The sequence below is a fragment of the Scyliorhinus torazame genome, chromosome 11, assembly GCF_047496885.1.
Source record: "Scyliorhinus torazame isolate Kashiwa2021f chromosome 11, sScyTor2.1, whole genome shotgun sequence".
In the NCBI taxonomy this organism is placed as follows: Eukaryota; Metazoa; Chordata; class Chondrichthyes; order Carcharhiniformes; family Scyliorhinidae; genus Scyliorhinus; species Scyliorhinus torazame.
The window spans coordinates 137,096,296-137,118,899 of NC_092717.1; positions in this window are offsets into that span (position 1 = coordinate 137,096,296).

Consider the following 22,604-nt stretch of genomic DNA (forward strand, 5'->3'; position numbering starts at 1 on the left):
AGTGCTAACCACTGTGCCACCGTGCTGCCACTACCGGCGGTTACTTGACCCATCGGAGACGGAGAATGCTGGAGGCCCTGGAGAATATGTGTCGTGTCTGCTAATGATATGCAAACGGTGTCGACCAACCGTGCGGAGTAAAACGCATCGACGCCGTTTTCGAGGTGATGGAGAATCGCGATTTGGCATCAACTCGGCACCTGTCGTAATTTTGTCGTCGGAAGTTATTCTCTGCCAATTCGCTTTTCCCGATTTCGCCGTCGGCCAACGGAGAATCCTAACCACATGCTGTTGAAGCTTTTTGTCTTGCTCTCATCTGGACAGACACATGAATGCCAGATTTTAAAGGGAACAACATTTTAGACTGCATGAGGAAAGGGGTGCTGATTAGTCGGCAAGTCTATTCTGATTAGTTGAGAAATCTGACTAAAGTTTAAATTTGAGCTTGTATCAGATTCATTTTTGCAAGTAGGAATATTTTAGAATCGTTTCTGTGTTATGATCAACTAAATTCTGAATGGCATTAATGTATATCTCAAATGGAAAGTGCAGAATAGTCAGAATATTTCTGTTCTCAGCTTTAATTAAAAGCTTTAATTCAAAAAATTGATGAAGGACTGGCTGAGAAGGTAACATTTCTTTTGCACAACCAAAAAAATAAAATGTCAGTAGCTTTCATATTTATTTGAGATACTGTTATGTAAACTGAAAGAAACATTGTGTGATCATGCAGATTGACAAAAAAGTTTCTCTGGCTATCCGTAATTTCTATGGTAACAGGGGAATCAAAATAAAGCCATAAAAATCTGCAGCTCAGTAGAAGATTTCTCATCATACACATTCCGTCAAGCAATCTCCTGCAGCTAGAAAGTTTGTAAAATTATTATTCATCGACATTAAGGAAGTTGGGCAGTAACAAAATAGTGATGAATACGTTCATACAATCCCTGGTTTTACTCCAGAGCAGAGTAATTGGGAAAAAAAAGACATTGGGCGGGATTCTCTGATCCTGGGGCTAAGTGTTGACGCCAGCGTAAATGCCGGAGCTTATTACGACGGCGTGATCTGGCCCCTAGGATCAGCGATCCTGCGCCGCACAGGGGGCCAGCACAGCACTGGAGAGTCTCACGCTGCTCCAGCTGCCAATACGGGCATCAGCATGGGTGCCGCAGGTCCGCGCATGTGCGCCATGGCCTGTGTGAGTTTGCGCATGCAGGCCACAGCCAGCGCGCGTTCGCACATGCGGTGGGTTGCCGTCTCTGCGCTGGCCCCGACGCAACATGGCAGAGACCGACAGGGGCCCGGCGCAGAGGAACATAGGCCCCCACCGGGATAAGCCCGCCCGCCGATCGGTAGGCCCCAATCGCGGGCCAGGTCACCGTGGTGGCCCCCCCCAGAGTCGGATCTCCCCACCAGGCCGCCTCCCGCAGCCTGAACGCCAAGGTCCCCCCGGGTAGGACCACACGAGAATGATGCCGGCGGGACTCGGCCTAACTCGGCGGGCACTCAGCCCATTGCGCGGGGAGAATCACCGGGGGGGGGGGGGGGGGGCGTATTGAGCGGCCTCCGACCGGTGCCGCGCCGGCGCCAATGGCGGCAATTCTCCGTTCGCCAGAGAATCGGCGGAGCGGCGGAGCATGATTTGCGCACCCCCCGGCAATTCTCCGACTCGGTGTGGGGTCAGAGAATCCCGCCCATTATCTCCGTACATGAATTGAAATGAAATGAAAATCGCTTATTGTCACAAGCAGGCTTCAAATGAAGTTACTGTGAAAAGTCCCTAGTGGCCACATTCCGGCGCATGTTCGGGGAGGCTGGTACGGGAATTGAACCGTGCTGCTGGTCTGCCTTGGTCTGCTTTAAAAGCCAGTTATTTAGCCCTGTGCTAAACCAGCTCCTGTTATATCACATCCAACGGTAAATATTAACTCAAATTATATATTTTTAAAACTAGAAAAACGGGACATTAAACTGTTGTTTAACATATCGCAGCAGCAACAATAGATCGGGAAGCTTTATATTCAGGTTGCCTGTCGTGATCTCTGTATATGTAAATAGATGATTGGTTACTGTGCAGTCAGAAGATCACTAGAGGGCAACACTAACAGGGAGTATATAAGTAAAACTCAAGCAGTTTTTCCGCTCTTCTCTTCGGGTGTGTGTACCTAGAGAATAGAAGTGTGTCCAGCTCAGAGTGTGGAGTATTGTATTCATTGTTAATTGTTAATTACATTCAATCTTAGTTGATTCAACTTCTCGTCAAAGTATTAAAGTAAAGTATATTACTTTGTTACTCAATAAATAATTTGTCATCAACTGGAAGACTTCAAGTGATTATCATCAAAGTTAGTATAACTCGGCAGGACAAATGAGTAGCATATCTATTACTCCCAAGTAACATAACATGCTACCAGGCGAAGTAATATAAACAAGAAGCTCTTTTGCATTTACATGTAATGTTATTATCTTATTTGTATATGTAATTTTTAATATTTTCTCCTTTTTTTCATTTCTTTTTCAAAGGTTTGCAAGAGTAGTCCAGAAAATATGATAAAAGCAAAGATGGCAGAATGCTTGCTTCACAAAGCATTTGGTTCAAGGTTGTCCTTAAGATTGCACAATTGATAACATTATGTCCATTTTACCAGAAAGATTAGACACATTATCATGCCTCTAAGCTTGAAATCTATAAATGTGGTAAACAATGGCATTTATCATAAAGGCAATAACTCAAGTGCAGCTAATGAGACAAAGGAAATAATTCCAACACAACACAGATTTATGCCTGCCAGGTTTATTGCAACGCTGGCAAAGTGATATATTTGGTTTGAAGAGATAATGTGGTGGACAGAATGGCCTAAATATTCGACTGCTCCTGTTTTTGGTGTGGGAATTGCACTTCACGATTTGCCTGAAGTTTGCATGTAATCTGACTCAACATTCCCATTGAGTCAGATCACATGCAAACTTTGTGCTGATTCCTCAGTCCAATGATTTCAGCATGCTGCCCAGCATACCTGTGCTCTTGGTTGACTACCAGCAGAACAGAAGGCCAAAACCTTTGTAAGGCAGGTATGTGTTGCAGCTGGACCCCAGTTCATAAATCCTTCTTCAAGGCAAGTTGCGTTGAATCACAGGAGACTATTGCTGAATGCTACTGTTGCAATTCTACACCAGGAAAAGAGCACAGGATCAGAGAGAGAGTGAGGGCTACCAGGTTTACCAATTCTGTGCTGGAGGCTGTTGTGTTATGCTGCTTCGGATAACACAGGCTGCTACTTGATGCAGTCTTAACTAAAGGATGCTCAGACTCCGAAATGAGTCCAACGTGTTTATTGAACTATTAATACAGTTCTCAAATGAGTTCAACTCTCTGCTAATCTAACTGTAGTAACTCAGTCTAACTGTGCCAGCTTGCTCTAAGCCACGTGCTGGGGTGTGATGCTGCTGATCAACCCTGTCTAACTCTCTAGATGTCTGTCTGTGGAAAGAGGGAGGGTGTGAGTGCCTCATCCCTTTTATAGTGTTTATGTCATGCCCCCTTGTGGTGATGCCACCTTGAGTGTCCTGACTCCCCATTGGTTGTGTTCTATTCTGAGTGTTCATTGGTTGCATGTTTGCATATCATGACATTTCCCCCACTTTTTTTGAGGATGTATATACATGTGAATGTGTCTGTCTAATGTGACTGACTGAGGAATACAGAACAGAACAAACAAAACAAGTGCTCATAAGTCCAGTCTCTGAGGCTTGCGTCTGATCCTCGTCAACCGCCGGAGAGGTAGTGGAGGGGATGACGGTGTCTTGACTGGCGAGTGGGAGGCACGACTGGTGGCCTCGTGGTTTGAGGTGTCTGGAGGTGGTAATTCGACATGTGGAAATGGAGGGAAAAGTGGTTGTGTCGAAGCAACTTTTCGCAGTGCCCTTCGATTCCTTTGCACAATGGAGCCATCAGCCATATGTATGACATAGGATCTGGGCGCGGCCTGTCGAACAACGACAGCTGGAGCAGACCACGCACCATCCGGTATCTTGATCCTGACCGTGTCTGCCGGGGTAGCATGTCCAGATCGGTGGCATGTGCGTCATAGCCCTGCTTCTGGCTGTCGCGAAGCTGCTGCATCTTCTGCAGCAACGGGAGGTAATCAAGGTTGGGCAGGTGTATGGCTGGAAGCATCATCCGCAGGTCCCTGTTCATCATCAGTTGAGCTGGTGACATGCCAGTGGACAAGGGAGTCGGCCGGTACGCAAGTAGTGCAAGGTGTATGTCGGAAGCGGAGTCCAAGGCCTTGCGGATGAGCTGCTTAATGATGTGCACCCTTTTTCGACTTTGCCATTGGACTGCGGCTAGTGCGGACTGGAGGTGACATGCCTGAAATTGTAGCTCTTGGCAAACATGGACCATTCTCGACTGTGGAAGCACGTGCCATTGTCGCTCATGACGGTGTTCGGGATGCCATGCTGTGAGAATGTCTCTTTACACGCTTTGATGACGGTCGGTGAGGTGAGGTTTGGCAGCTTCAGCACCTCAGGATAGTTCGAAAAGTAATCGATGATTAAGATATAGTCGCGACCATTCGCGTGGAATAGGTTAATGCCAACCTTGGACCACGGAGAGGTCTCTAGGTCATGTGGTTGGAGTGTCTCCTTGCTCTGCGCTGGTTGGAACCTCTGACAGGTTTCGCAGTTCAGGACCATGTCCGTGATGTCCTGGTTGATGCCGGGCCAGTAGACAGCTTACCGGGCCCTGTGTCTGCACTTTTAGACGCCCAGGTGTCCCTCATGAATCTGCCGCAGCACCATGCTCTGGAGACATAGCGGGATGACTATCCTGTCCAGCTTGAGCAGGATGCCGTCAATCAGCGCCAGGTCATCCTTGACGTTGTAGAATTGAGGGCATTACCCTTTTTGCCAGCCATTGCTGAGGTTGTGGATGACTCGCTGCAACAGGGGGTCTTTGGCCATCTCTTCTCGGATTAGAACGATCTTCTCATCTGTTGCTGGGAGAGTGCTTGCACACAGTTTTACCTGCGATTCAATGTGCTGGATGATCTCCAGTGGTTCACTGGGTGAGTTGACTGAGCGGGACAATGCATCGGTGATGTTGAGCTCCTTGCCAGGTGTGTACACCAAATTGAAATCATACCTCCAGAGTTTGAGCAGAATTCTCTGCAAACGAGGTGTCATGTCGTTCAGGTCCTTTTGGATGATGTGGACCAGAGGCCTATGATCCGTCTCAACAGTAAATGTTGGCAAGCCGTGGACATAATCATGAAATTTGAGGATGCCGGTGAGAAGACCTAAACATTCCTTCTCAATCTGCACATATCTGGTCTCAGTGGGTGTCATTGCCCGTGACGCGTATGCTACTGGTACCCAGGATGACGTGTCGTCTCTTTGAAGCAACACGGCCCCAATGCCATCCTGACTCGCATCTGTGGATATCTTGGTCTCTCGGTCTGGGTCAAAGAATGCAAGGACAGGTGCAGTGGTGAGCTTGGCTTTCAGCTCCAGCCACCCTGTTCGGTGCTCCGTCTTCCACTCAAAGGCGGTTGATTTTTTTCACCAGGTTGCGTAGGACCGTGGTGTGTGTGGCCAGATTCGGGATGAACTTGCCTAGGAAATTGATCATTCCCAGGAAGCGCAGTACTGCCTTCTTCTCCTCGGGGACTTTCATTGCCTCAATGGCTTTAATTATGTCTGTGTCCGGGCGCACACCGTGTTGCGAAATCTGATCGCCCAGGAACTTCAGCGTGGGTGTCCCAAAACAGCGCTTGGACCTGTTCAGCTTGAGGCTATGTTTCATGTATGTGTCGGAATACTTTCTTGAGTCACGACACATGTTCCTCTGGGGTTGTGGACCAGATTATGATATCGTCAACGTAGCCATGAACTCCTTCTATTCCCTCCATCATTTGTTCCATGATGCGATGGAATATCTCTGATGCCGAGATGATGCCAAATGGCATTCGGTTGTAGCAGAATCTGCCAAAAGACATGCTGAAGGTGCAGAGCCTTCTGCTCGATTCTTCAAGTTGGATTTGCCAAAATCCTTGGGTTGCGTCCAATTTTGTGAAGAAGCGCGTGTGTGCCATCTCACTCGTGATTTCTTCCCTCTTCGGGATGGGGTAATGTTCCCGCATAATGTTTTTGTTTAGATCCTTGGGGTCAATGCAGACGCGTAGTTCCCCCGAAGGCTTCTTTATGCACGCCATTAGCTGACCCAGTCGGTTGGTTCAGTGACCTTGGAGATGATACCTTTTTGTTGTAGAATTGTGAGCTCTGCCTTCAGGCGCTCTCTCAGTGGAGCATGGACACGTCGTGGTGCGTGGACCACTGGCTTGGCATCAGGCCGCAGTAGAATCTTGTACTCGTACGGCAGCGTGCCCATCCCGCTAAATACATCTGGGTACTGGGATAGGATGTCGGCGATGCTGGCCTGAAGATCCGAATGGGACGGCGTTGTGGTGTAGACCCTTTGAATGAGGTTCAGTTGCTTGCAGGCGTGCGCACCTCGCAGGGACACCCTGTCTGGTTTAACAATCTCGAAGCGTAAGTTTGCTTGTGTGTGTCGGCTGGACACCTGCAGATGGCAGGACCCCAGTGCCTTGATTGCGTTTCCATTGTAGTCCAGGCAGCTGGAAGGATTGTGGGGGGCTTCTTCATTCTCTTGAAGTCCACCTGCGAAATCAGGTTGACAGAGGCACCTGTGTCCAGTTTGAACTGGATGGGGCAGTGGTTGACCTTCATCGCTGCGTGCCATTTGTCCTTGGAATCTACGGCCAGGATTGATTGGACTTGCAATGTGTCCGGTGTGGCGTATTCGCACTTCGTAATAATGCCCACTCAGTTAGTGTTGTCCAGGTATTCATCATCTGGATCCGTCGCACTGCCTGGATCAGTCATGCATTCGGTGTTTCACACTTCCGATGCGCCGCTGTCGGAATTGGGAGCGCTGGCTCCTGACTGATGGTGCAGATCTGCACAAGGCTGCATAGTGGTTTGGTTTCCCACAGTTTAAACAGCGTTTGCCTCTTGAAGGGCAGTTTTTTAAAAAATGGGCGGTGCTGCAGTTCGCACACGTCATGACGCTCAGTGCGTCGTTGCACATGCGCGGTGCGGTTCTCAGACCTCTGCACCTGCGCAGTGCGGTTTTCGGCCGCTTCATGTTCCTTATTGCATTTCGCATGCGTCGGGCCCCGGGAAGAGCGCGCAAATTGGCCGCTTTCGTCAATGTGGAGGCGCTGCATCCGGCAGATGGCCTGAACACTCTCCACCTCGTGGGCGGCTTGTTTTTTTACTTTCTGCCGTTTTGTACTGTGAATAGCGATTTTTAGAGTGCTCATGCACAGTTCACGTTTCAATCGCGACTGGCAAGGTCATGTGCTTGATTTTCAACAATTGCTCTCGCAGAGGATCAGAGTGGACTCCAAAAACGATTTGGTCTCTGATCATGGAGTCAGTGATATCACCGAAGTTGCAGGATTGCGCTAGCAGTCTAAGGTTAGTTAGATAGGATTTGAAGGATTCATCTTTACCTTGCATCCTCTGCTCGAAGTTGTAGCGCTCGAAGATTTTCGCAGTGGCTGTCGAATTTGTCCAGGATGGTTTGGTGAAAGGAGTTGAAGATCTCTATCGTATGGTCACCCGCAGTGGTGAGTAGAAGAGCTATCTTCCGAGTATCGGTCGCGCCATTGAGGTCGGATGCTTTCACATATAGTTGAAATTTCTGTTTGAATGATCGCCAGTTGGCACTAAGATTACCGGTGGTCCTGAGCTGATGAGGAGCCTGAATCTTGTCCATTGTGCCTGTATTCAGTAGCTGGTTGTAACGTATCTTGCTGAGTTGAACTAAGTAGGTTGAACAGTCACTCCAGGTATCATGTTGTGTTAAAATCAGACTGAAACCATGAGATCCATGGCTGTTGCCATGCAGGTTCAGACTGCTGTCATCATGGGTATTAATATTAGGATTCAAAGATGCACGTAGGTGCTCACAGAAAGTCCAGCAAACTATCCTACAACACGGTACTAGGATTGGTAAGGTGTTTCCCATTGGGAACAGCAGGGGCTCTAATGTATGAATCTGCAATCACCTCTCAGTTTCACAGCAACACTGCCACTCCTGCCAACCTGCCAGTGCCTTGATGTTGCTTCTCTGCCAACCAGCTCAGCCTCCTCCATTGAAAGTCACCAGCCATGCTGCAGCTCCTGGGGTAGCATTGTGAAGGAACACTAGGACAGGCATGGCATGGGCATCCGGCAATGCAGGTATGAAGGGGGATACAAAAGAGTGAGGATTAAATTTTTGTCTGCATAATTGGATGTTATCATATAAACATTATATTGAGAAGACTTTTGTGCGTGACTTTTACTGTTGAATGGTGGCTGGGTGGACGCTGTGATGAAGCACCTGAGATGGATGTACTTGTGGAAAATGGTGGATCCATGGTAATCATGGAAAGTACTTTCTAATGAAAGTAGAGACTGTGAAGCGGCTCCTGGAGAGTCTGTTCAGAGCAAAGACATCCTGGATTCCTCATCCCTGCTTCCTCCAACTGACTGTGCTACCAATTGACACTTACTCAGCAATAACCTGCTCAATGACTCTCAGTTTGGGTTCTGCAAGGGCCACTCAGCTCCTGGCCATATTATAGCCTTGGTATAAATGTTGCCAAAAGAGCTAAATTTAACTGAGTTGAGAGACCTGCCCTTGAGACCAGGACAGCATTTGACTGAGTATGGCATCTAGACACCCGAGCAAAACTGGAGTCAATGAGGATCAGGGGAAAAGTCCCCACTGTTGCTGCCATACCTGGCACAAAGGAAAACAGTTGTGGTTGTTGGAGGTCAGTCATCTCAGTCTCAGGATATTGCTGCAGGAGTTCCTTGGGGTAGTGTCCGAGAGCTAGTCATCTTTGGCTGTTTCAGCAGTGACCCTTCCTTCATCTGGTATCATGGCTGATGTCTGGATAGTGGGCATTCATTAATATTATATGTAGAGAGTGGTGAGGGTTTAAACTAATTTGGCAGGGGAATGGGAACCGGATTTGTAGTCCAGCAACTAAGGTAGCCGATATTCAGGACGCCAAAGCATGTAATGAGGCAGTGGGGAAGGGAACACTGACAAAGGAGAGTATTTGCAGGCACGGAGATGGGTTGAAGTGTGTATACTTCAACGCAAGAAGCATCAGGAATAAGGTGGGTGAACTTAAGGCATGGATCGGTACTTGGGACTACGATGTGGTGGCCATCACGGAAACTTGGATAGAAGAGGGGCAGAAATGGTTGTTGGAGGTCCCTGTTTATAGATGTTTCAATAAGATTAGGGAGGGTGGTAAAAGAGGTGGGGGGGTGGCATTATTAATTAGAGATAGTATAACAGCTGCAGAAAGGCAGTTCGAGGAGTATCACCCTATTGAGGTAGTATGGGTTGAAGTCAGAAATAGGAAAGGAGCAGTCACCTTGTTAGGAGTTTTCTATAGGCCCCCCAATAGTAGCAGAGATGTGGAGGAACAGATTGGGAAACAGATTTTGGAAAGGTGCAGAAGTCATAGGGTAGTAGTCATGGGCGACTTTAACTTCCCAAATATTGAGTGGAAACTCTTTAGATCAAATAGTTTGGATGGGGTGGTGATTGTGCAGTGTGTCCAGGAAGCTTTTCTAACACAGTATGTAGATTGTCCGACCAGAGGAGGGGCAATATTGGATTTAGTACTGGGTAATGAACCAGGGCAAGTGATAGATTTGTTAGTGGGGGAGCATTTTGGAGATAGTGACCACAATTCTGTGACTTTCACTTTAGTAATGGAGAGGGATAGGTACGTGCAACAGGGCAAGGTTTACAATTGGGGGAAGGGTAAATACGATGTTGTCAGACAAGAATTGAAGTGCATAAATTGGGAACATAGGCTGGCAGGGAAGGACACAAGTGAAATGTGGAACTTGTTCAAGGAACAGGTGCTACGTGTCCTTGATATGTATGTCCCTGTCAGGCAGAGAAGAGATGGTCGAGTGAGGGAACCATGGTTGACAAGAGAGGTTGAATGTCTTGTTAAGAGGAAAAAGGTGACTTATGTAAGGCTGAGGAAACAAGGTTCAGACAGGGCATTGGAGGGATACAAGATAGCCAGGAGGGAACTGAAGAAAGGGATTAGGAGAGCTAAGAGAGGGCATGAACAATCTTTGGCGGGTAGGATCAAGGACAACCCCAAGGCCTTTTACACATATGTGAGAAATATGAGAATGACTAGAGCGAGGGTAGGTCCGATCAAGGACAGTAGCGGGAGATTGTGTATTGAGTCTGAAGAGATAGGAGAGGTCTTGAATGAGTACTTTTCTTCTGTATTTACAAATGAGAGGGGCGATATTGTTGGAGAGGACAGTGTGAAACAGATTGGTAAGCTCGAGGAAATACTTGTTAGGAAGGAAGATGTGTTGGGCATTTTGAAAAACTTGAGGATAGACAAGTCCCCCGGGCCTGACGGGATATATCCAAGGATTCTATGGGAAGCAAGAGATGAAATTGCAGAGCCGTTGGCAATTATCTTTTCGTCCTCACTGTCAACAGGGGTGGTACCAGGGGATTGGAGAGTGGCGAATGTCATGCCCCTGTTCAAAAAAGGAACTAGGGATAACCCGGGGAATTAAAGGCCAGTTAGTCTTACTTCGGTGGTAGTCAAAGTAATGGAAAGGGTACTGAAGGATAGGATTTCTGAGCATCTGGAAAGACACTGCTTGATTAGGGATAGTCAGCACGGATTTGTGAGGGGTAGGTCTTGCCTTACAAATCTTATTGAATTCTTTGAGGAGGTGACCAAGCATGTGGATGAAGGTAAAGCAGTGGATGTAGTGTACATGGATTTTAGTAAGGCATTTGATAAAGTTCCCCATGGTAGGCTTCTGCACAAAGTAAGGAGGCATGGGATAGTGGGAAATTTGGCCAGTTGGATAACGAACTGGCTAACCGATAGAAGTCAGAGAGTGGTGGTGGATGGCAAATATTCAGCCTGGATTCCAGTTACCAGTGGTGTACCGCAGGGATCAGTTCTGGGTCCTCTGCTGTTTGTGATTTTCATTAATGACTTGGATGAGGGAGTTGAAGGGTGGGTCAGTAAATTTGCAGACGATACGAAGATTGGTGGAGTTGTGGATAGTAAGGAGGGCTGTTATCGGCTGCAAAGAGACATAGAAAGGATGCAGAGCTGGGCTGAGAAGTGGCAGATGGAGTTTAACCCTGAAAAGTGTGAGGTTGTCCATTTTGGAGGGACAAATATGAATGCGGAATACAGGGTTAACGGTAGAGTTCTTGGCAATGTGGAGGAGCAGAGAGATCTTGGGGTCTATGTTCATACATCTTTGAAAGTTGCCACTCAAGTGGATAGAGCTGTGAAGAAGGCCTATGGTGTGCTCGCGTTCATTAACAGAGGGATTGAATTTAAGAGCCGTGAGGTGATGATGCAGCTGTACAAAACTTTGGTAAGGCCACATTTGGAGTACTGTGTACAGTTCTGGTCGCCTCATTTTAGGAAGGATGTGGAAGCTCTGGAAAAGGTGCAAAGAAGATTTACCAGGATGTTGCCTGGAATGGAGAGTAGGTCTTACGAGGAAAGGTTGAGGGTGCTAGGCCTTTTCTCATTAGAGCGGAGAAGGATGAGGGGCGACTTGATAGAGGTTTATAAGATGATCAGGGGAATAGATAGAGTAGACAGTCAGAGACTTTTTCCCCGGGTGGAACACACCATTACAAGGGGACATAAATTTAAGGTGAAAGGTGGAAGATATAGGAGGGATATCAGAGGTAGGTTCTTTACCCAGAGAGTAGTGGGGGCATGGAATGCACTGCCTGTGGAAATAGTTGAGTCGGAAACATTAGGGACCTTCAAGCAGCTATTGGATAGGTACATGGATTACGGGAAAATGATATAGTGTAGATTTATTTGTTCTTAAGGGCAGCACGGTAGCATTGTGGATAGCACAATTGCTTCACAGCTCCATGGTCCCAGGTTCGATTCCGGCTTGGGTCATTGTCTGTGCGGAGTCTGCACGTCCTCCCCGTGTCTGCGTGGGTTTCCTCCGGGTGCTCCGGTTTCCTCCCACAGTCCAAAGATGTGCGGGTTAGGTGAATTGGCCAATGATAAATTGCCCTTAATGTCCAAATTGCCCTTGGTGTTGGGTGGAGGTGTTGAGTTTGGGTAGGGTGCTCTTTCCAAGAGCTGGTGCAGACTCAAAGGGCCGAATGGCCTCCTTCTGCACTGTAAATTCAATGATAATCTATGATTAATCTAGGACAAAGGTTTGCCACAACATCGTGGGCCGAAGGGCCTGTTCTGTGCTGTATTTTCTATGAAAGACCAATTATGCATTTATAGATTTATAACCATTGCATTTCATATACCTCTTCACATTGTCGAGGAGGGGCCTGCAGAGCTGCAACTGTGAAGATGGGTTGGATTCTCCGTTTTGGGGACTAAGTCCCCACGCCAGCATGAAAACTGTGGTCTTTTACACCAGGAAAACTGGCATCAAAAGTCTACAGATCCACCGTCTTGCTGGGGGCTAGCAGGCAGCCGCCGTAGAGCTCGCAGTTCCAGCTGCGGTTACGGCCCCCAGCACTTCCGGGTCAGAGGCCGCGTATGCGCATGGCGGCGGCCTCCAGCGGTCATGCCATGCTCCATGGCGGACTCAGCCCGCTGACCTGGACTGGCAAAATAATGCCCCGCATCGGCCGCTCGCATGCCGTGAACCACCCGCACACCCCGGACCGCCTGCACAAATTGCCCCCAGCCCCGAATGAAACCCCCCTGCCCGCCGATCGGCATTCCCCGACTGTGGCAGCCTGGACTGAGTCTGCAGCTGCCACACGAGGATCACGGACAGTGGGACCATGAAAGGTCCATGCTGTCGGGAATTCTGCCGGTCGGGAACGGAGTATCGCGGGGCGGGCCTCAGGCAATGGGTGAAGCGGTGGATACACAGCGCAATGTCCTCGGCAGAGAATTTAAAAACCGGCGCTGCTTCCGATTTTGCCGCTAAAACGGATTCTCCGCCCCTTCGCCGAACGCGATTTCGCCGTCAGGGAGCAGAGAATCCAGCCCTATATACTTGGAAAATCATCAATCAGAGTCAATATGATTTTGTTAAAGGGAAATCATGTTCAACTGATTTATTAGAGATCTTTGAGGAAGTAACAAGCAGGAAGGATAAAGGGAAACTTGTAGGTATGGTGTACTTGGATTTCTGGAAGGCACATTTGACAAAGTGCTGTAAAGCTTACTACATAAGAGCATTGTGTAAGAAGTAACGCATTAGCATGGATAAAGAATTGGTGAGCTAACAGGAAGCAGAGAGTAAAGCTAAATAAGTCTTTCTTGGCTTGGTAAGTTATAATCAGTGGCATGCCACTGGGATCAGTGCTGGGACCTCAACTATTTACAATCTATAGATGAACAGGCATATATAAATAACTTGGATGAAGGGACTGAATGTATGGTAGCTAAGTTTGCTGATAACACCGAGATAGGTCGGAAAGTAAGTTGTTAAATTGTTAAAGAATCTACAAAGGGGTATATACAGGTTAGGTGAGTGGGAAAAAAATTGGCGGATGGAGTATAATGTGGAGAAATGTGAACTTGTCCACTTTTGCAGGAAGAATAGCAAAGCAGTATGGCATTTAAAGGGAAAGAAATTTCAAAATTCAGTTGTACAGATAGATTTGAGTGATGTGGTACATGAATCAAAAAAAGTTAATATTTTAAATTCATTCAAGGGATGTGGGCTCTGGTGGCTCGGCCAGCATTATTGCCCATCTCTAATTGCCCTTGAGAAGGTGGCAGTGAGCTGTCTTCTTAAACCACTGCAGTCCATATGGGGTAGACCCACACACAGTGCTGTTAGAGAGCAAGTTCCAGGACTTTGACGCAAAGAAATGGTGATATATTTCCAAGTCAGGATTATGAGTGACTTGGAGTCTGTGGTGGTGTCATGTATTTGCTGCCCTTATCCTTCTTGATTATTTTCGGGGGGTGGAGAATTTAAAAACCGGCGCCACTCCCGAATTCGGCTCCAAAACGGATTCTCCGCCCCGTTGCCAAACGCAATTTTGGCGTCGGGGAACGGAGATTCCAGCCCAATGAGTCTCTGCAGGACTGGGAATTCCGTGATATTGCCAAAGCCACATGCCCTCTCTTTCTTCTTGCCCCTGCTGAGGAAGAAGACCATGTACTCGTGACTGCTGCATAGATGGCCTCAGTAACCTCCCGGGTCCTCTGCTGGACAGCACACTGGGGTATATTTGAGATGTCACCTGCTCCACCTGTGAAGATCCAAATGCATCAAAGTTCAATGCTACTCTTTAAAAAAAAAATTTAGAGTACCCAATTCATTTTTTCCAATTAAGGGCCAATTTAGTGTGGCCAATCTCCCTAGCTTGCACATCTTTGGGTTGTGGGGGCGAGACCCACGCAAACACGGGGAGAATGTGCAAACTCCACACGGACAGAGGCATTGCAACCACAGCCTCACTACCTTGGTATCTAAAACCTGTGCCCTCCTCTCAAACCTGTGCCACCCACTATCTGGAAGCAGAGGGGCAGTGGATGCAGGAGAGCTCCGCAAACTACTAGTTTCCCTTGAAGTCACACAACTACCAGGAGGAAAGGTGTCCAGTATGTCCTCCTTCCAGCAGTTGTTTGTGCTGCTTTGATTGACCCCAAGTCCTTCCCATTCTTCATGCAGACATTGTTCCTCCACCTATGTGAGATTCCAATGACTAGCCACTTCCCTGCACTTTTCCCGACTACGAACTGCCCAATAAGGTACAGTAGCGCAGCAATCATAATTTTTTGATGAGGTCATCAGATAAGTTCCAGAGTAAAGCATTGGTTGAGTGTTGGTGAAGCCTTTGAACAGCCACCATCTTGGGAAACTCTTCAAATCTAAGCACAAAAATAGGATTTACTTTATAACAAAAACAGCAAATGCTGGAAAAACTCAGAAGGTCTGGCAGCATCTCTCTGCACTTATCAGGCCTAATCTGCTGAGCCTTCCAACGTTTTCTGGTTTCCTTTCAGACTTCCACCATCCAGAGTATTTTGCTTTTGTAGGATTTACTTTATGATCCCTTTTGGGGTTGTCTCTTGATGTTCATGTACCAGACAAGTTTCCAAGGTTCAATCCCACTGTGATCTTCAGAAGTGAAAGATAGATTAATGGAGGAGACAAAGGCCTAATGGCAGTGTCATTGCACCAGCAATATCAAGGCTAATGATCTGGGGAATGGTAGCTGGTGGAATCTAAATTCCATTCATTGAAAGCTAATCTCACTACTAGTAACCGTGAAATTATCATTGATTTGTAATAAAGATCCATCTGGTGCCCTTTAGTGAGGAAAGCTTTCTGTACTTACCTCGTCACTCCATACTCACACTGCAATGTGGTTGACTCGTAACTGCCCTCTGAAATAGACCAGCAAGGTCCAAGGGCAATTAAGGATGGACAAAAAATGCTGGCCTTGCAAGGTTGCCCACACCCCTTCAAAGAATTTTTAAAATGTAAGTACAAAGACTGGAAGTATCTAAAATCATAGACATTGGGTTGAGTTTTCCCTGGCCCATGGTGGTGCGCTGAGCATCAGCTAGTTTGGAAAATAGTGGGGAGTCAGGTCAGGGCAGCTCCCAATGCATTCTTGCTGCGAAGGACATTCCAGGGACGGGAAGGGACCTGCATCGGCTGGCTGCACCACAGAGTTTTTCAGACAATTTGCATCGATAAGTACCCAATTAGGGGAAATTTTTCACCTCGCTGGCATTTTGCTGAAGGTGGAGCAGCCCACCCGTTACACACAAAGGCCAGCAGCTAAACGCCATGCAGCTCCCCGAGTAGACTGGAAAGTCATTGGAGCGAGAGACTCCATCATCCACTGACAGGACAGCGAGCATGTAAGACAGCCCTGCAGCCTTAATGATCCAACTGAATGGTTTCCTCTGTGATTCCTGTTCCACACCCCCCTCCCCTTCTTTGAATTATTCATTTAATTTGACTTCTGAGGGTACCACCATTTTGTCATTCCCCAAAAGTATCCGACTAGCCTCAGCAGTGCCCACTGCTCAGCTGGGACTGCCGAGGTGACAGAGTTGCTGATCCTCAGCTTGGGCTCGCCCACTTTTTTTATTGAACAGCAAATATGGAGACAGCCAATTAGGAGGCCACCTCCTGGATGATTGCTCCACCAGTCTCACTGCTAGCAAGTGCGGGCCAGGACATACATTTGGCCCTGACGTCAGGATCCCAGAGCATATGGAAAAGCTCTTTCCATTGCATCTCATTTATCTTTGGGGTAAAAGTCTTGTCTGTATAAATCATTCTCAAATGACATTTGGGCTCAGGTCCAAAAGTGAAAAGTGTCCTGAATCTGCTGACGTCATATGCTACAAAAACATGGGGCTGGATTCTCCGTGACACCAGCCCCATTTTTCTGTGCAGTGCGCCCCTACCGGCAGCGGGGCTCTCCATTCGCGCAGCCGGCGAATGGGGTTTCCCATTGTGGCCACCCCCACGCCGTTGGGAAACCCATGGGTGTGCGTGCGCTGCGGACAAAGCGGAGGATCCCGCCATTGGAGAATCTCGCAGGTGTTTTTTCATTGTGAGCATTCAGTACTTTTTCCGCATTTATACCTTTCATTATCTAAATGTTGTCAGTAAGTGCAGTGAGGTTAATCATATTGGCTTTGCATAGATCTGCCTTCTGACTTTTCACTAGCTCCTCCAGGAAAACTAAAATTTCTTCATCGAGCAATCATTTCTAGATAACTGCAAATTCAATTAAATACAAAGTGCTGGATTCTTTGCACCTCGACGCCAGAATCACGGCCAACGCCAGGGAGGAGAATCCATTTCCCTGCATGGAATTGGGACCGGCGCCGGTTCCCCGATTCTCCGGGCCCTGAAAAGCAGCATACTCGGAGGGTACGCCGCGCCGCATATCCCCTGCAGACATTGCTGGAGGCCCGCTCCGCCAATCTCCGCCCCCGACCAACCGAAGCCCCGACGGTGTGGATCTAATGTGGTCCTGCCGGTCGGGATACTAGCATTGCGGCTGCGGACTCAGCCCGTGGCTGCCCTGGTTGGGGGCGGGCCAATCGGAGGGCACAGGGGGCCTGAGATGGGACCGGGCAATTTTTGGGTGGACGGTCCGGGTAGGGCGTGTGGCCGATCGGGGGCACTGTGTTTAAGACCAGCTCCGCGGTCTGAGTCCGCCATCGAGCCCGGCATGGCCGGCGTGCGCATGCACGGCCTCGGAGCCGGAAGTGCGGGGGCCCGTATATGCAGCAAAAGCTGCTAGTTTTACGATGGTTCACTGCCAACCTCCTGCAGGGCTATGAATAGGTGGCCTTTTCTGGCGTGAAAGTCCAGTTTTTACAACAGCGTGGGGGACATAGTCCCAAAACAGAGAATCCAGCCCAAAGGCCCAGATCTTCGCGAGTTGATCCAACTCCACACCTTATTGAAATTGGCGCCAGGGCCCCAAATCCAGAAGCCACTCCGTGATATCATCCTCACCTTGGACAGGCTGGATTTCATGCATCTGCATTTCATGGAAGTGGCAGCACATTTTAAATTCCAGCTGACTGAATGCAGATATGGGGCAAGATTCTCCGACCCCCCTCGCCGGGTCGGAGAATCGCCGGGGGCTGGCGTGAATCCCGCCCCTGCCGGTTGCCGAATTCTCCGGCACCGGATATTCGGCGGGGGCGGGAATCGCGCCGCGCCGGGTTTGCGGGCCCCCCCCCGTCGATTCTCCGGCCCGGATGGGCCAAAGTCCCGCTGCTAGAATGCCTGTCCCGCCGGCGTGGATTAAACCACCTCTCTTACCGGAGGAACAAGGCGGCGCGGGCGGGCTCCGGGGGGTGACCCACGGTGGCCTGGCCCGCGATCGGGGCCCACCGTGCCGTGGGGGCACCCCCCGGAGCCCGCCCGCGCCGCCTTGTCCCGCCGGTAAGAGAGGTGGTTTAATCCACGCCGGCGGGACAGGCATTCTAGCAGCGGGACTTCGGCATTCTTTTCCTCCCGCCTTCGCCACGGTCTCCACCATGGTGGAGGCGGAAGAGACTCCCTCCACTGCGCATGTGCAGGGATGCCGTGAGCGGCCGCTGACGTTCCCGCGCATGCGCCGCCCGGCAATGTCATTTCCGCGCCAGCTGGCAGGGCACCAAAGGCCTTTCCCACCAGCTGGCGGGGCGGAAATCAGTCCGGCACGGGCCGAGCCTCTCAAGGTTAGGGCTCGGCCGCTCAAGGGGCGGAGGATTCCGCACCTTTGGGGCGGTGCGATGCCGGACTGATTCGCGCCATTTTTGGCGCTGGTCGGCGGACATCGCGCCGATTACGGAGAATTTCGCCCATGGTTTTCATCATTGACATTTCCAAAATTCAACTCATCTGACATATGAATTTTTGTAAAAGTCATGAAGCTAGTCACTTGTTCTAAAAATGGAGAAGAAACGAAGACGGAGGTTTTGAGGTTCTCTCCCTGGTGGAAAGGGACCTCACCAGAATGTTCTGTAATAGAACTAATTACATGTTCCCACCCTTGGCATGGTCACGGTCATTTGACATCTGAAGCAAGTACGCACCTAATTTTGATGTGTTAATTTGAGATCACAAAGCAGGTAGTCGGAAGTGTTGTTTAAAGGAAGGAACTTCTTTATAAAAATAAAAAATGAAGTTTAACAATAACAGTAAGTCAGCAGAACAGTAGTAACAGTAATAACTGAAAACAGGATCTCCAGTAAAACAGGTCTTGCTTACAGCTCACCTCCTGCAGTCCAGCAAAGTTTGTCCAAAGCTTGTACATGCTCCGAACCCTCAACCCACGCCAGCCAAACATAGGAGAAAGGCTTATAAGAACACTCAAATTACATTCTGTGGCAGGTATTTCAATTGGAGTTGTCTCACTCCGAGGATTTCAGAGTAATTTTAGAACTCAACTTAACGCAGCCTGCATGGTACACTCCCCACCCAGTATCAGCTGGAGGTTCAGTCAATGAGACGATTTCATTTAAGTATTTAATTATTTTTAATGCCTTGAGGAGCAAAAAGCATAAACATAACAATCAAATGATTAGACAAAAAGAACAAAGTGGCATACCGGAATAAAATAAACATCAGTTGCTGTTTCAGAAACATAGAAAATAGGAGCAAGAGGAGGCCATTTGTCCCTTCAAGTCTGCTCTACCATTGTTTATAATTGTGGTAGTCTGTATTAGGGGTGTTACGGTACCTAGGTTGGTACCTAGGTCATTGGTGTGGGAGGTACCTGAGACAGGAAGATCATTGGTGAAGCCGGCCTGCTGGTTCCGCCCAGTAAGGCGGAGTATAAGAGTCTGTGTCTCCCTAGCTGCTGCATTCTGTACCTGCGCTGCTGGGGGAAACCTCTAGTCCAATAAAGCCTTCAATTGTCATCCAATCTCACTTCTGGAGTTATTGATTGAGCATCAATCGCCCCGAACAGGCGCCGGAATGTGGCGACTAGGGGCTTTTCACAGTAACTTCATTGAAGCCTACTCGTGACAGTAAGCGATTTTCATTTTTCATCAATTTATTGGACTAGATTTTAAAGAATGGAGCTCCGGATCAAGCTGGAGTGTCTGCAACTCAACCCTCATGTGACAAACTTAGCGCCAACCTTCAAACACTGGCTGACATGCTTCAAAGGGTACCTCAGGACGGCCACGACTGCACTCATGGAGGACCAGAAACTGCAAGTTCTCCACTCGAGGATGCGGACGATTTTGAGGCCGCGATGGCCCTGTTGAAAGGACACTACGATCGCCCAGTAAACCAGGTTTATACCCGACATCTGCTCGCGACAAGGCGACAAATCCGAGGGGAATCGCTGGATGAATTCTACCGCGCGCTCCTGGCACTGGGTAGGAACTGTGACTGTCCGCAAGTTTTAGCCAGCGACCACACAGAGCTTTTAATCCGGGTCGCATTCGTTGCAGGTATGCTGTCCTCCCAAATTCGTCAGCGGCAGCTGGAGAAAGAGACACTAGGCCTCAAGGAGGCACGGGCTCTTGCTAGCTCCCTGGATGTGGCCTCCCAAAACGCCCTTGCGTACGTCCCCGACCCCACTATTATTTTTGTGGGCAAGCCAAGGAGCCCTGGCAGCACTGCCCAGCCCTCTCCTCTACCTGCAAATGTTGTGGCAAAAAGGGCCATTTCGTGGCGGCCTGCCAGGCCCGGGCGGTCGCCGCTGTCTCCGGGGGCGAACCGGGGCTGCCACCACAACTCTCTCCACGGGCCATGTGCAGGCCGCGGGCGCCGCCATCTTAATTTTCCCCAGCCATGTACGACCCATGGACACCGCCATCTTGGCTGGAGTCTCAGGACCCCAATTCGGATGATCACACACCGCCTGAGGAAAATCTTCAACTTTTACCACGACTCGCCTCGGTGGCCCTGGACCAGTCTCGGCCCCGAACGCTCTCGACCACGACAACGACCGTTCTCATCAACGGGCGCAAAACATCCTACCTGATCGACTCCAGGAGCACAGAGAGCTTCATACACCCCAACACGGTAAGGCGCTGTGTGGTAATCGGTATTAGGGGTATTACAGTACCCTGAATAATGCTGTAAGATCATTGGTGTGGGAGGTACCCGAGACTGCTATTTTCATTGGTGAAGCCTGCCTGCTGGTTCCGCCCAGTAAGGCGGAGTATAAGAGTCTGTGTCTCCCTAGTTGCTGCATTCTGTACCTGCGCTGCTGGGGGAAACCTCTAGTGCAATAAAGCCTTCAATTGTCTCCAATCTCATCTCAGGAGTTATTGATCGAGCATCAATTTATTGGTCTAGATTTTAAAGAATGGAGCTGTGAATCAAGCCGGAGTGTCTGCAACTCAGCCCCTACACGACAAACTCAGCGGGAACCTTCAAACACTGGCTGGCGTGCTTCAAAGGGTATCTCAGGACGGCCACGACTGAACCTACAGAGGACCAGAAACTGCAAGTTCTCCACTCGAGGGTGAGCCCAGAGATCTACACCCTCATCGAGGATGTGGACGATTTCGAGGCCGCAATAACCCTGCTGAAAGGACACTATATTTGTCCTGTAAACCAGGTCTACGCCCAACATCTGCTAGCGACGAGGCGACAAATCTCTGGGGAATCGCTGGAGGAGTTCTACCGTGCACTCCTGGTGTTAGGGAGGAACTGTGACTGCCCGCAGGTTTCGGCCAGCGACCACACAGAATTTATGATCTGGGACGCTTTCGTTGCAGGTATGCTGTCCTCCCAAATCCGCCTGCGATTTCTGGAGAAAGAGACACTAGGCCTCAAGGAGGCACGGACCCTTGCTAGCTCCTGGATGTGGCCTCCTGAAACGCTCACGCTTACGTCCCTGACCGCTCGGCAGCCCCTTGGGCAGCATGGAACCTCCCCGCGGCCGACTCCAATGCATCCCCCATTCCCCCACAAGCTTGTGCTGCGAGACTGCCAGGCTACCCCCGGGGGCCCCGCTGCTATTTTTGCGGATAAGCCAAGCACCCCCGGCAGCACTGCCCGACCCGCTCATCCATCTGCAAAGGGTGCGGCAAAAAGGGCCCTTTCGTGGCAGTATGCCAGGCCCGGGCGGTCGCCGCCGTCTCCGGGGGCGAACTGGGACCGCTACCACAACACTTTCCACAAGCCACGTGCGGCCAGCGGACGCCGCCATCTTCCTTCTACAGGGCCAGGTGCGGCCTCCTGCGAGCCCGTGCCTCCTTGAGGCCTAGTGTCTCTTTCTCCAGCAGCCGCTGACGAATTTGGGAGGACAGCATACCTGCAATGAATGCGTCCCGGATTAAAAGCTCTGTGTGGTCACTGGCTAAAACTTGCGGACAGTCACAGCTTCTACCCAGTGGCAGGAGCGCGCGGTAGAATTCATCCAGCGATTCCCCTGGGATTTGTCGCCTTGTCGCGAGGCCCTGAAACGCTGCCTGGGATTTTTTTCATATTATGCCCGGTAGGTCCCCAATTATGCGGACAGGGCCCGCCCACTAATCCAATCCTCAGTTTTCCCCCTGTCGGCAGAGGCCCGCCAGGCGTTCAGCCGCATAAAGGCAGATATCGCAAAGGCCACGATGCACGCAATCGACGAATCCCCCCCCTTCCAAGTCGAGAGCGATGCGTCCAACGTAGCCCTGGCAGCTACCCTCAACCAAGCGGGCAGACCCCTGGCTTTCTTATCACGCACCCTCCATGCTTCAGAAATCCGCCATTCCTCAGTTGAAAAGGAGGCCCAGGCCATAGTAGAAGCTGTGCGGCACTGAAGGCATTACCTGGCCGGCAGGAGATTCACTCTCCTCAGTGACCAATGGTTGGTTGCTTTCATGTTCGATAATGCGCAGTGGGGCAAGATAAAGAACGATAAGCTCTTACGGTGGAGGTTTGAACTCTCCACCTACAACTATGAGATCTTGTATCGTCCCGGGAAGCTAAATGAGCCTCCTGATGCCTTATCCCACGGCACATGTGCCAACGCACAAGTGGGCCGCCTTCGGGCCCTCCATGAGGACCTCTGCCAGCCGGGGGTCACTCGATTCTTCCATTTCATTTCGACCCGAAAC